At 42.1% G+C, this 14,037-nt stretch overlaps 1 protein-coding gene across 4 annotated transcripts in view; it reads right to left on the reverse strand.

Moving 5' to 3' along the window:
• The window catches only part of LOC109868480 (colorectal mutant cancer protein), a 126,584-nt gene that overhangs the window by 88,851 nt on the left and 23,696 nt on the right, over window positions 1–14,037 (reverse strand). The gene's annotated exons all lie outside the window — the stretch shown is intronic.

Raw genomic sequence — 14,037 nt, forward strand, 5'->3', positions numbered from 1 at the left:
GAAATGTATTTTTATACTGTCGCAAAGCTAACTAAAAAGCAGCGTTCCCCAAGAGAGGATGGCTTTCACTTCAGCAGTAATAAATTCATGAACTTCTTTGAGGAAAAGATCATGATCATTAGAAAGAAAAATGACGGACTCCTCTTTAAATCTGCGTATTCCTCCAAAGCTCAGTTGTCCTGAGTCTGCACAACTCTGCCAGGACCTAGGATCAAGGGAGACACTCAAGTCTTTTAGTACTATATCTCTTGACACAATGATGAAAATAATCATGGCCTCTAAACCTTTAAGCTGCATACTGGACCCTATTCCAACTAAACTACTGAAAGAGCTGCTTCCTGTGCGTCTCTCTATCCACCGGATGTGTACCAAACTCACTAAAAGTGGCAGTAATAATGCCTCTCTTGAAAAAGCCAAACTTTGACCCAGAAAATATAAAAAACTATCAGCCTATATCGAATCTTCCATTCCTCTCAAAATGTTTAGAAAAAGCTGTTGCGCAGCAACTCACTGCCTTCCTGAAAACAAACAATGTATACGAAATGCTTCAGTCTGGTTTTAGACCCCATCGTAGCACTGAGACTGCACTTGTGAAGGTGGTAAATGACCTTTTAATGGTGTCAGACTGAGGCTCTGCAGCTGTACTCGTGCTCCTAGACCTTAGTGCTGCTTTAGATACCATTGATCACCACATTCTTTTGGAGAGATTGGAAACCAAATTGGTCTACGTGGACAAGTTCTGATCTGGTTTAGATCTTATCTGTCGGAAAGATATCAGTTTGTCTCTGTGAATGGTTTGTCCTCTGACAAATAAACTGTACATTTCGGTGTTCCTCAAGGTTCCGTTTTAGGACCTCTACTGTTTTCACTATATATTTTACCTCTTGGGGATGTCATTCAAAAACATAATGTTAACTTTCACTGCTATGCGGTTCACCCACAGCCGTACATTTCAATGAAACATGGTGAAGCCCCAAAATTGCCCTCGCTAGAAGCCTGTGTTTCAGACATAAGGAAGTGGATGGCTCCAAACTTTCTACTTTTAAACTCGGACAAAATAGAGATGCTTGTTCTAGGTCCCAAGAAACAAAGAGATCTTCTGTTGAATCTGACAATTCATCTTGATGGTTGTACAGTCATTTCAAATAAAACTGTGAAGGACCTCGGCGTTACGCTGGACCCTCTCTTTTGACGAACATATCAAGACTGTTTCAAGGACAGCTTTTTTCCATCTACGTAAACATTGCAAAAATCTGAAACTTTCTGTCCAAACATTTGGCAGAAAAATTCATTACTGCAATGCTCTACTTTCCGGCTACCCGGATAAAGCACTAAATAAACTTCAGTTAGTGCTAAATACGGCTGCTAGAATCCTGACTAGAACCAAAAAATGTGATCATATTACTCCAGTGCTAGCCTCCCTACACTGGCTTCCCGTTAAGGCAAGGGCTGATTTCAAGGTTTTACTGCTAACCTACAAAGTATTACATGGGCTTGCTCCTACCTATCTTTCCAATTTGGTCCTGCCGTACATACCTACACGTACGCTACGGTCACAAGAAGCAGGCCTCCTAATTGTCCCTAGAATTTCTAAGCAAACAGCTGGAGGCAGGGCTTTCTCCTATAGAGCTCCATTTTTATGGAATGGTCTGCCTACCCATGTGAGAGACGCAGACTTGGTCTCAACCTTTATATCTTTACTGAAGACTCATCTCTTCAGTAGGGCATATGATTGAGTGTAGTCTGGCCCAGGAGTGTGAAGGTGAACGGAAATGCTCTGGAGCAACGAACCGCCCTTGCTGTCTCTGCCTGAGCGGGTCCCCTCTCTCCACTGGGATTCTCTGCCTCTAATGCTATTACAGGGGCTGAGTCACTGGCTTACTGGTGCTCTTCCATGCAGTCCCTAGGAGGGGTGCGTCACTTGAGTGGGTTGAGTCACTAACGTGATCTTCCTGTCTGGGTTGGCGCCCCCTCTTGGGTTGTGCCGTGGCGAAGATCTTTGTGGGCTATACTCGGCCTCGTCTCAGGATGGTAAGTTGGTGGTTGAAGATATCCCTCTATGGGTGTGGGGGCTGTGCTTTGGCAAAGAGGGTGGGGTTATATCCTGCCTGTTTGGCCCTGTCTGGGGTATCATTGGATGGGGCAACAGTGTCTCCTGACCCCTCCTGTCTCAGCCTCCAGTATTTATGCTGCAGTAGTTTGTGTGTCTGGGGGCTAGGGTCAGTCTGTTATATCTGGAGTACTTCTCCTGTCTTATCCAGTGTCCTGTGTGAATTTAAGTATGCTCCCTCTAATTCTCTCACTTTCTTTCTTTCTTTCTTTCTTTCTCTCTCTCTCTCAAATGACCTGAGCCCTAGGATCATGCCTCAGGACAACCTGGCATGATGACTCCTTGCTGTCCCCAGTCCATCTGGCCGTGCTGCTGCTCCAGTTTCAACTGTTCTGCCTGCGGCTATGGAACCCTGACATGTTCACCGGACGTGCTACCTGTCCCAGACCTGCTGATTTCAACTCTCTAGAAACAGCAGGAGCGGTAGAGACTCTTAATGATCGGCTATGAAATGCCAGCAGACATTTACTTCTGAGGTGCTGACTTGTTGCACCCTCAACAACTACTGTGATTATTATTATCATGCCATTATGACCATGCTGGTCATTTATGAACATTTGAATATCTTGGCCATGTTCTGTTATAATCTCCACCCGGCACAGCCAGAAGAGGACTGGCCACCCCTCATAGCCTGGTTCCTCTCAAGGTTTCTTCCTAGGTTTTGACCTTTCTAGGGAGTTTTTCCTAGCCACCGTGCTTCTACACCTGCATTGCTTGCTGTTTTAGGCTGGGTTTCTGTACAGCACTTTGAGATATCAGCTGATGTAAGAAGGGCTATATAAATACATTTGATTTGATTTGCAGGGTACCAGAGTACTATACTATATTTTGTTGGTAGAACTTGCAGCCTCGCCTTAACAGTAAAGGTGAGAATGTCCTCGCCAATGGCAGTATTCTGGTACATGGAATGGGAGACAGAGTGGTCAGCACAGTCCAGAGCAGCGAGTTTCCCCTGCAGCCTCAGGCCAGTGTTGCAGTAGCTGCATCTGTCTGATACCAAGGAGTGTTGTCCTGGATGTAGGATGAGATGTTCCATCATGGGTGACAGAAGCCTCCACAATAACACACACACACACACACACACACCCCTCCATTACAGAGACTTGCGCAGAGCTGTACCAAGAAAAAACATCATTATAGCATTCGGTTTTTTACTCTCCTGTTAATGTTCTCACTGAGTAGCTTTAGAGATTTTATCATTTCATTTCTATACATAGCCCGGTTTGTTTTGACTGGTGGAAAGAAAGAGAGGAGAGAAAGAGGGAGGAACAGAGAAAACAGGCTCAAATTTTGGTTTTGCAGCTTAATAGACTGAAAGGTGAATTATCTCCCTCTCCTCACTCTCAAGCCTCATTTCCAATTGTTAAATGCTCCAGGTCCATACCGCGGTCACTGTAATAACCATTTGAATAACACCAAAAATAAATAACTGTACAAATGCCCAGCCGTCCCATTTTCAGTCAGCTATTTGTAATCTATTTATAAATGTTTTGACGGTTATTTAATTTTCATGACGTCTCCATCCATAACTGGCGGTTACAGGGTTATACAGTACTTGTGCAGCCCTAATTGGCAGTGGATCTACCCTCTCTCTCAGAGAGAAATGGAGTGAGAAAGTCTGCGTGTGAGTGAGTATAGGAGATACAAAAGTGTGTATGTGTGTTTCTGATTACAAAAGTGCATGTATGTGTGATTGTGTGTTTCTGAATGTGTGCCTATGTGAAAGTGTGTGAATTTGTAAATCTATAAGTGTCGGTGTGCGTGTGCACGTGCATAGAACACGTGTGTGTGTGCGTGCACATGAACATGCATGTTTTCATTGGTGTGTGTGATTCTCAGTGTTCCACTCTCTGGGGCCCTGGTACTTCACTCTAATTACCTGCTAAAGACCTAGAGAAGGGAGTTAATGAGGGCTCCCCCAGTAAATGAATGATTTCAATTAGGTACATTGAGGTAAGGGCCCCAGTCAGTCCTGCTGCTCCAGGATACTGCAACGTCAGACTGACATGGGTCATTAGTCAGGGGAAACCTTGGTTAACTTCCCTACTTTCAGCCTTGTACATATACTTTCAAACCTTATTCAAATACGTCACAGAAATACAGTAAGAGTCCTTCAGAGTAATTTAAAGTGGAATTGTTTGAGAGAGATGGAATTTCAATGAATTGGCTGAAATGTGTTAATGTAGTGTGTCAGAGTTAAACTAGTTATTAGTGGCAAGGAGTTGGTTGATGTGCAGATTTCTATGGCAGTCTTGAACTGATGACAAAGACAGAACAACAAGGACTAACCGTGAATCAAATCTTTATCAAACATAGTTCAAATAACTCTATGAACATTAATATACTGTATGACAAACATAAATATATACTTAACAACCATAAAAATGCCTATGGCTGGTGTTCAGATGAAGCCTTACTTTGATAAGTAAGCGGTTCACTCTGGTAAATATTAAGTACAGAATATAAAATTGTCTCTTGATTCTCCTTTAAAATGGCATGATGTCTCTTTCAAAGCGCTGGATTGACCACATTTTAGGAGCAGCTGCACTGGAAAAGCCTACAACAGGTTTTCCAGGACTAGCTAATAAACACTCCGGGCTTCAATAGAACACCTGTATCTTTCATCATATCTTTTGCTGATATTGGTCTTTAATGGTTGCTGTCGCTAGTTCGTTGGCTGCTGTCGCTAGTTCGTTGGCTGCTGTCGCTAGTTCGTTGGCTGCTGTCGCTAGTTCGTTGGCTGCTACCGCTAGTTCGTTGATTGCCTAAATAGCACACTACATGTTGAGGGCTCTTGCAGTTCAAGACCATGCCTTTCGGGCTTTGCAACGCACAAGCAGACTTTGAACGCCGATAATGGAGAAGATGCACTACACACCGTCACAGAACTAGAACAGAGTCAGTGCTGGGTCTATGTCTATACTAAGAAGGATGCCTTTGCCATCTGGGGTGGCTCTAGCCCTCCTTATCATAAGACTATGCCTATGGTGAGAGGGAATGGAGGATGAGAGCTATGAAGGAGAACCACTTAAGCAAGTAATTAGCAACAAGCACATGGCCATATCTGACTGAGCAGCACGGGAACATTATGTATGGAGCTCGAGCACTATCACCACGACGACACACCTCTGGTGCGCTGGCACTGGCTTTTTGCATTTTTCTGGTCGGTCACGTGAACCCTAAGGAAACAGTGATCTATACTAGAGGTCGACCGATTATGATTTTTCAACGCCGATACCAGTTATTGGAGGACCAAAAAAACCGATACTGATTAATCGTCCGATTAATTTTTTTGTTGTAATAATGACAATTACAACAATACTGAATGAACACTTATTTTAACATAATATAATACATCAATAAAATCAATTTAGCCTCAAGTAAATAATGAAACATGTTCAATTTGGTTAAAATAATGCAAAAACAACGTGTTGGAGAAGAAAGTAAAAGTGCAATATGTGCTATGTAAGAAAGCTAACGTTTCAGTTCCTTGCTCAGAACATGAGAACATATGAAAGCTGGTGGTTCATTTTAACATGAGTCTTCAATATTCCCAGGTAAGAAGTTTTAGGTTGTAGTTATTATATGAAGTGGTTTGAATGAATGTTTACGCGCCTGCTTCTGCCTACCACCGCTCAGTCAGATACTTGTATGCTCAGTAGGATTATATGCAACGCAGGACACGCTAGATAATATCTAGTTATATCATCAACCATGTGTAGTTAACTAGTGATTATGGTTGATTGTTTTTTATAAGATAAGTTTAATGCTAGCTAGCAACTTACCTTGGCTTACTGCATTCACGTAATTGCCAGTCTCCTTGTGGAGTGCAATGAGAGAGAGGCAGGTCATTATTGCGTTGAACTAGTTAACTGTAAGGTTCGAAGATTGGCAGAATGACAGATTTTCACCTTGTCAGCTCGGGGGATCCAATGAACAAGGCAGTTAACCCACCGTTCCTAGGCCGCCATTGAAAATAAGAATGAGTTCTTAACTGACTTGCCTAGTTAAATAAAAGGTATATATATATATATTTTTTTTTTACATCGGCAAATCGGAGCCCAAAATACCGATTTCCGATTGTTATGAAAACTTGAAATCGGCCCTAATTAAATCGGCCATTCCGATTAAATCGGTCGACCTCTAATCTATACCCACTGTATATGTTCCGTATAAAGCAGTGGTGGAGTCCATGCTCTCACCTTCTCTCCATGTACACGAATGGATATGATGCATAGCACAAGTAACCCCTGACTATTTCTGTGTGATGTATGACGTATCTCCACATACAACCCTTTGATGTTTGTACAGAGTAGGAAAATATTAGCATGAAACAACCTCTGTTATCAAGGCTACCAGGGAGAAACAGAGCTCATTAAACTACTGTTAAGAAAAACAGCCTGTTATAAAGTTACTGATACCTTGGTCAAATATATAGGCCTAGAGCAGGAGGGTAGCTCTCCAGGAACATGGTTAGTGGGAAAACCTACAGGATGAACAGGGTTGGAGGGAAAACCTACAGGACAGTAGCTCTCCAGAAACAAGGTTGGCGAGCCTGGCCTAGAGACTGAACACTAAAGTGTTTCACTATGCAGACTATTCCACAAGGGAACATAAAACCACAACACCTACTATCAATGATTAATTGTATTGTTTTTATTGTACCTTTATTTAACTAGGCAAGTCAGTTAAGAACAAATTCTTATTTACAATGACGGCCTACCCCAGCCAAACTCTCCCCTAATCCGGACAATGCTGGGCCCAATTGTGCGCCGCACTATACGCAACTCGGGATCCTAACATTATGTAGGTCTAGTTCCTAATGTTATTAAACTAACTTTAATCAAAATGTAGATGAAAATGTCTTGTTTAGCAAGTAGCCTATCACTGTCACTTGAACAATAAACGTCAGAGAAGGCGACTGTTAAATTATAGCACTCAATGTTGTCTCAATCAATATGCTCCCTCACTTCCCATAATGAATTCAGAAATATGTGACAGGACATTTGAAAGAGACCATCAAGTATACAGAGGGGACCCATAATTAAATATGAGGATAAATAAAATGTAATAATTTAATTCATTCCTGCACTGGGTCATTGTTCTGGTTTACTCTACCTACCAGGAGAAGCTCATAAATTCTACCTGCAGCCCCTGCTTCTCGCTTGTTTTCAGTTGGCGGAGTTAGAAGACCAATTCAGAGGGGCCGGAAATCAAGGTTGCGTACCAACCGGTGGAGGGACAGAGACTACGTTCGTGCAGCCTTCGTGTCCGGTGTGATGTCGTCTCTTCCAAATCCACCCTTGCATCGATCGAGTGCCTCGACCATAGTTTATGATGCTCTACGCTCCACTGTAGTACATCAGCGGCGCAAACGATGACTGAATGCTACATTTACAATACTACGGCTGTTAAGTCACTGATAGATCCAGTCTGCTTTCCCTCACTATACATTGAAGGTAAAGGGCTTCTAAAACATCTGCCCAGACAATATATGTTTTTCTAGTTGATGTGAGGGTAGTGAAAAAAATTAAACGACATGGGAGACGGGCTGTCTTTGATGGTCTAAGTACAGTTCATCTGATAAGGAAGTGTGTGCTTTCCCTGTTTAGGTTCAGAGTATGCGCTCGTGCATGCAGGAATGTGATTTTCTGAAGATCCTAGTTTGGAAAAAGCCAGCGTTGTGTTTGAATTGGCTGGTGGTTCTGGGGAATCGCCTAAGGCCCTGAACATTGCTTAACCAGAGCTGCAGGGTAGGTAACTGAACATTGCTTTACCAGAGCTGCAGGGTTAGTAACTGAACATTGCTTTACCAGAGCTGCAGGGTAAGTGACTGAACATTGCTTTACCAGAGCTGCAGGGTTAGTGACTGAACATTGCTTTACCAGAGCTGCAGGGTTAGTGACTGAACATTGCTTTACCAGAGCTGCAGGGTTAGTAACTGAACATTGCTTTACCAGAGCTGCAGGGTTAGTGACTGAACATTGCTTTACCAGAGCTGCAGGGTAAGTAACTGAACATTGCTTTACCAGAGCTGCAGGGTTAGTGACTGAACAATGCTTTACCAGAGCTGCAGGGTTAGTAACTGAACATTGCTTTACCAGAGCTGCAGGGTTAGTAACTGAACATTGCTTTACCAGAGCTGCAGGGTTAGTGACTGAACATTGCTTTACCAGAGCTGCAGGGTTAGTAACTGAACATTGCTTTACCAGAGCTGCAGGGTTAGTGACTGAACATTGCTTTACCAGAGCTGCAGGGTTAGTAACTGAACATTGCTTTACCAGAGCTGCAGGGTTAGTGACTGAACATTGCTTTACCAGAGCTGCAGGGTTAGTAACTGAACATTGCTTTACCAGAGCTGCAGGGTAAGTGACTGAACATTGCTTTACCAGAGCTGCAGGGTAAGTGACTGAACATTGCTTTACCAGAGCTGCAGGGTTAGTAACTGAACATTGCTTTACCAGAGCTGCAGGGTAAGTAACTGAACATTGCTTTACCAGAGCTGCAGGGTAAGTAACTGAACATTGCTTTACCAGAGCTGCAGGGTAAGTAACTGAACATTGCTTTACCAGAGCTGCAGGGTAAGTAACTGAACATTGCTTTACCAGAGCTGCAGGGTAAGTAACTGAACATTGCTTTACCAGAGCTGCAGGGTTAAGTAACTGAACATTGCTTTACCAGAGCTGCAGGGTAAGTAACTGAACATTGCTTTACCAGAGCTGCAGGGTAAGTAACTGAACATTGCTTTACCAGAGCTGCAGGGTAAGTAACTGAACATTGATATACCAGAGCTGCAGGGTAAGTTAGGGGAAGAAATAAAAGTGTCAACACGTTCATGTATAATGTTCTCTCTAGCCCCTGCTCTGTCCCTAAAGAGCTCGAACACACATTGTTGGTTACGAAAACTGAACTCTGTCTACTCACTCTCTCTCCCCCGCTCACCCCATCTGGCCATTGAAATTGGCTGCAGGCCAGGCATGACAAAGTATCCATAGGATTGAAAGTCTACGCCTCCTTTGGAATTCTTCTCATTTTATTGTGTTACAGAGTGGGATTAAAATGGATTTGTCATTTGTTGTCAACCATCTACACAAAATACTATTGTCAAAGTGACATTTTTGAAAGATTCATGAAAAATAACACACTGATATGCCTTGATTAGATAAGTCAATATATGTTAGAAACACTTTTGGCAGCAATTACAGCTGCGAGTCTTCATGGGTAAGTCACATGATAGGTTTGCACACCTGTATTATGAAATCATTTACCCATTATTCTTTTCAAAATTCCTCAAACTCTGTCAAGGTGTTAGGGGTCGTGGCTAGACAGCAATAGATTTTCAAGCAGATTTATGTAAAAACTGTAACTTGGCCACTCAGGAACATTCAATGTTGTCTTGGTAAGCAACTCCAGTGTAGATTTGGCCTTGTTTTTGTAGGTTATTTTCCTGGTGAAACGTGAATTCCTCTCCCAGTGTCTGGTGTAAAGCAGACTGAAGCAGGTTTACCTCTAGGATTTTTCTTGTGCTTAGCTGCATCCTATTTATTTGAAATCCTGAAAAGCTCCCCAGTCTTTGCTGATGTCAAGCATAACCACACCGTGATGCAGCCCCCACCATGCTTGAAAATAAGGCAATTACACAGTGATGTGTTGTGTTTAACCCAAACATAAGGCTTTGAATTTAAGCTCCATTTTTGCTGTGCTATTTTTTGCAGTATTACTTTAGTGCCTTCAGAAAGTATTCTCATCCCTTGCCTTTTTCACCATTTTGTTGTGTTACAGCCTGAATTTAAAAATGATTACATTTAGATTTTGTGTCACTGCCCTACACAATTCATTAAAAATGTCAACTTATTCATTATTCAACCCCTTTGTTATGGCAAGACAAAATAAAGTTCAGGGTTAAAAATGTGCTTAACAATGTGCTTAATAAGTCATATAATAAGTTGCATGGACTCACTCTGTGTGCAATAGTGTTTACCATGAATTTGAACTTTAATGACTACCTCATCTCTGTACCCCACATATACAATTATCTGTAAGGTCCCTCAGTCAATCAGTGAATTTCAAACACAGAATCAAAACACAAAGACCAGGGAGGCATGCCAATGCCTCGCAAATAAGGGCACCTATTGGTAAAAATATATTAAAAAGCAGCCATTGAATATCCCTTTGAGCATGGTGAAGTTATTCATTACACTTTGGATGGTGTATCAATCCACCCAGTCATTACAAAGATACAGGCATCCTTCCTAACTCAGCTGCCGGAGAGGAAGGAAACCACACAGGGATTTCATCATGAGGACAATGGTGACTTTAAAACAGTTAGAGTTAATGGCTGTGATAGGAGAAAACTGAGGATTGATCAACATTGTAGTTACTCCACAATACTAACCTAAATGACAGAGTAAACAGACGGAAGCCTGTACAGAATAAAAATATTCTAAAACATCCTGTTTGCAATTAGGCACTAAAGTAAAGCTGAAAATGTGGCAAAGTGATAAACTTTATGTCCTGAATACAAAGCGTTATGTTTGGGGCAAACCAAACATAACGGAGTACCGCTCTTCATATTTTGAAGTATGGTGATGGCTACATCAACGTTATGGGTATGCTTGTCATCAGAAAGGACTAGGGAGGTTTTTAGGATAAAAAAAAAAAAACTGAAAACAATAAGCACAGGAAAAATCCTAGAGAAGAACCTGGTTCAGTCTGCTTTCCAACATATACTGGGTGACAAATTAATCTTTCAGCAGGATATCATAAAACAACAACCTAAACCACAAGAACAAATTTACGCTGGAGTTGCTTACCAAGACGACATTGAATGTTCCTGAGTGGCCTAGTTACAGTTCTGACTTAAATCGTCTTGAAAATATATGGTAAGACTTGAACATGGCAGTCTACCATTAACCAACAACCAACTTGACAGAGCTTGAAGAATTTTTGCAAATGTTGTAAAAATCCAGGTGTGAAAAGCTCTTAGAGACTTGCTCAGAAAGACTCACAGCTGTAATTGCTGCCAAAGGCGATCCTAACATGTATTGACTCAGGGGTGTGAATACTTCCATCACTGCTGTGTTCCAATGGCACGTTGTGTTAGCTAATCCAAGTTTCATTTTACAAGACTAATTGATCATAAGCAATAAAAACTGGCCTTCTTTAGACTAGTTGAGTATCTAGAGCATCAGCATGTGTGGGTTCAATTACAGGCTCAAAATGGCCAGAAACAAAGACCTTTCTTCTGAAACTCGTCAGTCTATTCTTGTTCTGAGAAATGAAGGCTATTCAGTGCGAGAAATTGCCAAGAAACTGAAGATCTCGTACAACGCTGTGTACTACTCCCTTCACAGAACAGCGCAAACTGTCTCTAACCAGAATAGAAAGAGGAGTAGGAGGCCCAGGTGCTCAACTGAATTACAACAATACTGAATGAACACTTTTATTTTAACTTAATATAATACATCAATAAAATCAATTTAGCCTCAAATAAATAATGAAACATGTTCAATTTGGTTTAAATAATGCAAAAACAAAGTGTTGGAGAAGAAAGTAAAAGTGAAATATGTGCCATGTGAAAAAGCTAACGTTTAAGTTCCTTGCTCAGAACATGAGAACATATGAAAGCTGGTGGTTCCTTTAAACATGAGTCTTCAATATTCCCAGGTAAGATGTTTTAGGTTGTAGTTATTATAAGAATTATAGGATTATTTCTCTCTACACCATTTGTATTTCATATACCTTTGACTATTGGATGTTCTTATAGGCACTTTGGTATTGCCAGTGTAACAATATAGCTTCTGTCCCTCTCCTCGCCCCTACCTGGGCTCGAACCAGGAACACATCGACAACAGCCACCTTCAAAGCATCGTTACCCATCGCTCCACAAAAGCCGCAGCCCTTGCAAAACAAGGGGAACAACTACTTCAAGGTCTCAGAGCGAGTGACGTCACCGATTGAAACACTATTAGCGCGCACCTCACTAACTAGCTAGCCATTTTACATCGGTTACACCAGCCTAATCTCGGGAGTTGATAGGCTTGAAGTCATAAACAGCTCAATGCTTGAAGCACAGCGAAGAGCTGCTGGCAAACACACAAAAGTGCTGTTTGAATGAATGCATACGAGCCTGCTGCTGCCTACCACTGCTCAGTCAGACTGCTCTATCAAATATCAAATCATAACATAATAACAGACAGAAATACGAGCCTTAGGTCATTAATATGGTAAAATCCGGAAACTATCATTTCAAAACAAAACGTTCATCCTTTCAGTGAAATACAGAACCTAACGGGTGGCATCCCTATGTCTACATATTTATGTTACATTGCACAACCTTCAATGTTATGTCATAATTATGTACAATTCTAGCAAATTAATTACGGTCTTTGTTAGGGAGAAATGGTCTTCACACAGTTCGCAACGAGCCAGGCGGCCCAAACTGCTGCATATACCCTGACTACTTGCAAAGAACGCAAGAGAAGTGACACAATTTCCCTATTTAAAATACATTTATGTTAGCAGGCAATATTAACTAAATACGCAGGTTTAAAAATATATACTTGTGTATTGATTTCAAGAAAGGCATTGATGTTTATGGTTAGGTACACATTGGTGCAACGACAGTGCTTTTTTCACAAATGCGCTTGTTAAATCATCACCCGTGCTAGCTAATGCTAGCTAGCAACTTACCTTGGCTTCTTGCTGCACTCGCGTAACAGGGAGTCAGCCTGCCACTCAGGCTCCCTGTGGAGTGCAATGTAATCGGCCACAATCGGTGTCCAAAAATGACGTTTACCGATTGTTATGAAAACTTGATATCGGCCCTAATTAAATCGGCTATTCTGATTAAATCGTCCGACTTCTCCTCGTAATTTAACAATTTAATTTGCATGAAAGGCCACATTTCCGAAGGCATTTCTGCCAGAAAACACATTTTGATTAAAAAAATGTTTGCATTCAAATGCCTCTCCTGTGAAGTAGTGGGGTGCGACATAAGCCTAGTTTCCTGAAACGAGTCACAAATATGTAGAATTGAAGGAAATGTAGTTTAAAAAAAAAATGTAATCGCTGTCAAGAGGGGGGAGGCCCACTAAAATGCTTTGCCAGTGAGGTAGGGGTGCCTTCCAATCAAACCTTGCTTAGGGCTCCCAAAAGGCTAGGGCCGGCCCTGCATGTAGAGACATGGAGACTTAGGGGCCCTGGGCCACTTGAGGCACTCAACAATGCACCTCTACACAGAGCCTCACTTCCTGTGTCTTCAGAAACAGATGGCCATTGTGACTTTCTGGGAGATTTAACCGTTCTCATCTGTGGACGATGTGAGGGTAGAAGGGAAAAGGGCCATGAAGACCTTGAAACTGAAAGAAGCACTTCTGTCGAAGACCTTACACTAACAGTCAGAGCTTGCTTACTATCCCTCTCGAAAGCCCTTGGAAAACAAACAGCTTGTTTTACAGAGTCAGAAGGACAGAGACAGAGAAAAAGAGGGAGCGAGTGCTGATTTGGAAGCTATCTGGTCTTATATTTTCACTGTGGGAGCGTAACATACCCGAGGCACTTCGCCTACATTTTCCTACCCCTTCTCCTCCTCCCTTTTGAGAGGTATTTCGCCTGAACCTAACTCTCTCCCACCTGGATTTAATATGCTGCAAGCAGGGGGGACTGCGGGGAGAGAGAAAGGGGTAGAGGACTAGCCCAGATGAGTCTGAGCCATGAGCTGGAGGGGCACAAGTGTTTACAGAGGGACGAAAGACAGACAGCTCTGACTGAAACCTTCCAGAAATGACAGCCAACTCGCTTGGGTTATAAGAAAGGAGTCCTACTTCTTGGCCAAACCTTGAAATGACCTAGAAATGGGTGACAAGAGAATTTCACAGAAACCCTAACGACACTAGTAACCACTTCCAAACCAAACCTTTAAGACA

This window comes from Oncorhynchus kisutch, linkage group LG23 (assembly GCF_002021735.2).
Source record: "Oncorhynchus kisutch isolate 150728-3 linkage group LG23, Okis_V2, whole genome shotgun sequence".
In the NCBI taxonomy this organism is placed as follows: domain Eukaryota; kingdom Metazoa; phylum Chordata; class Actinopteri; order Salmoniformes; family Salmonidae; genus Oncorhynchus; species Oncorhynchus kisutch.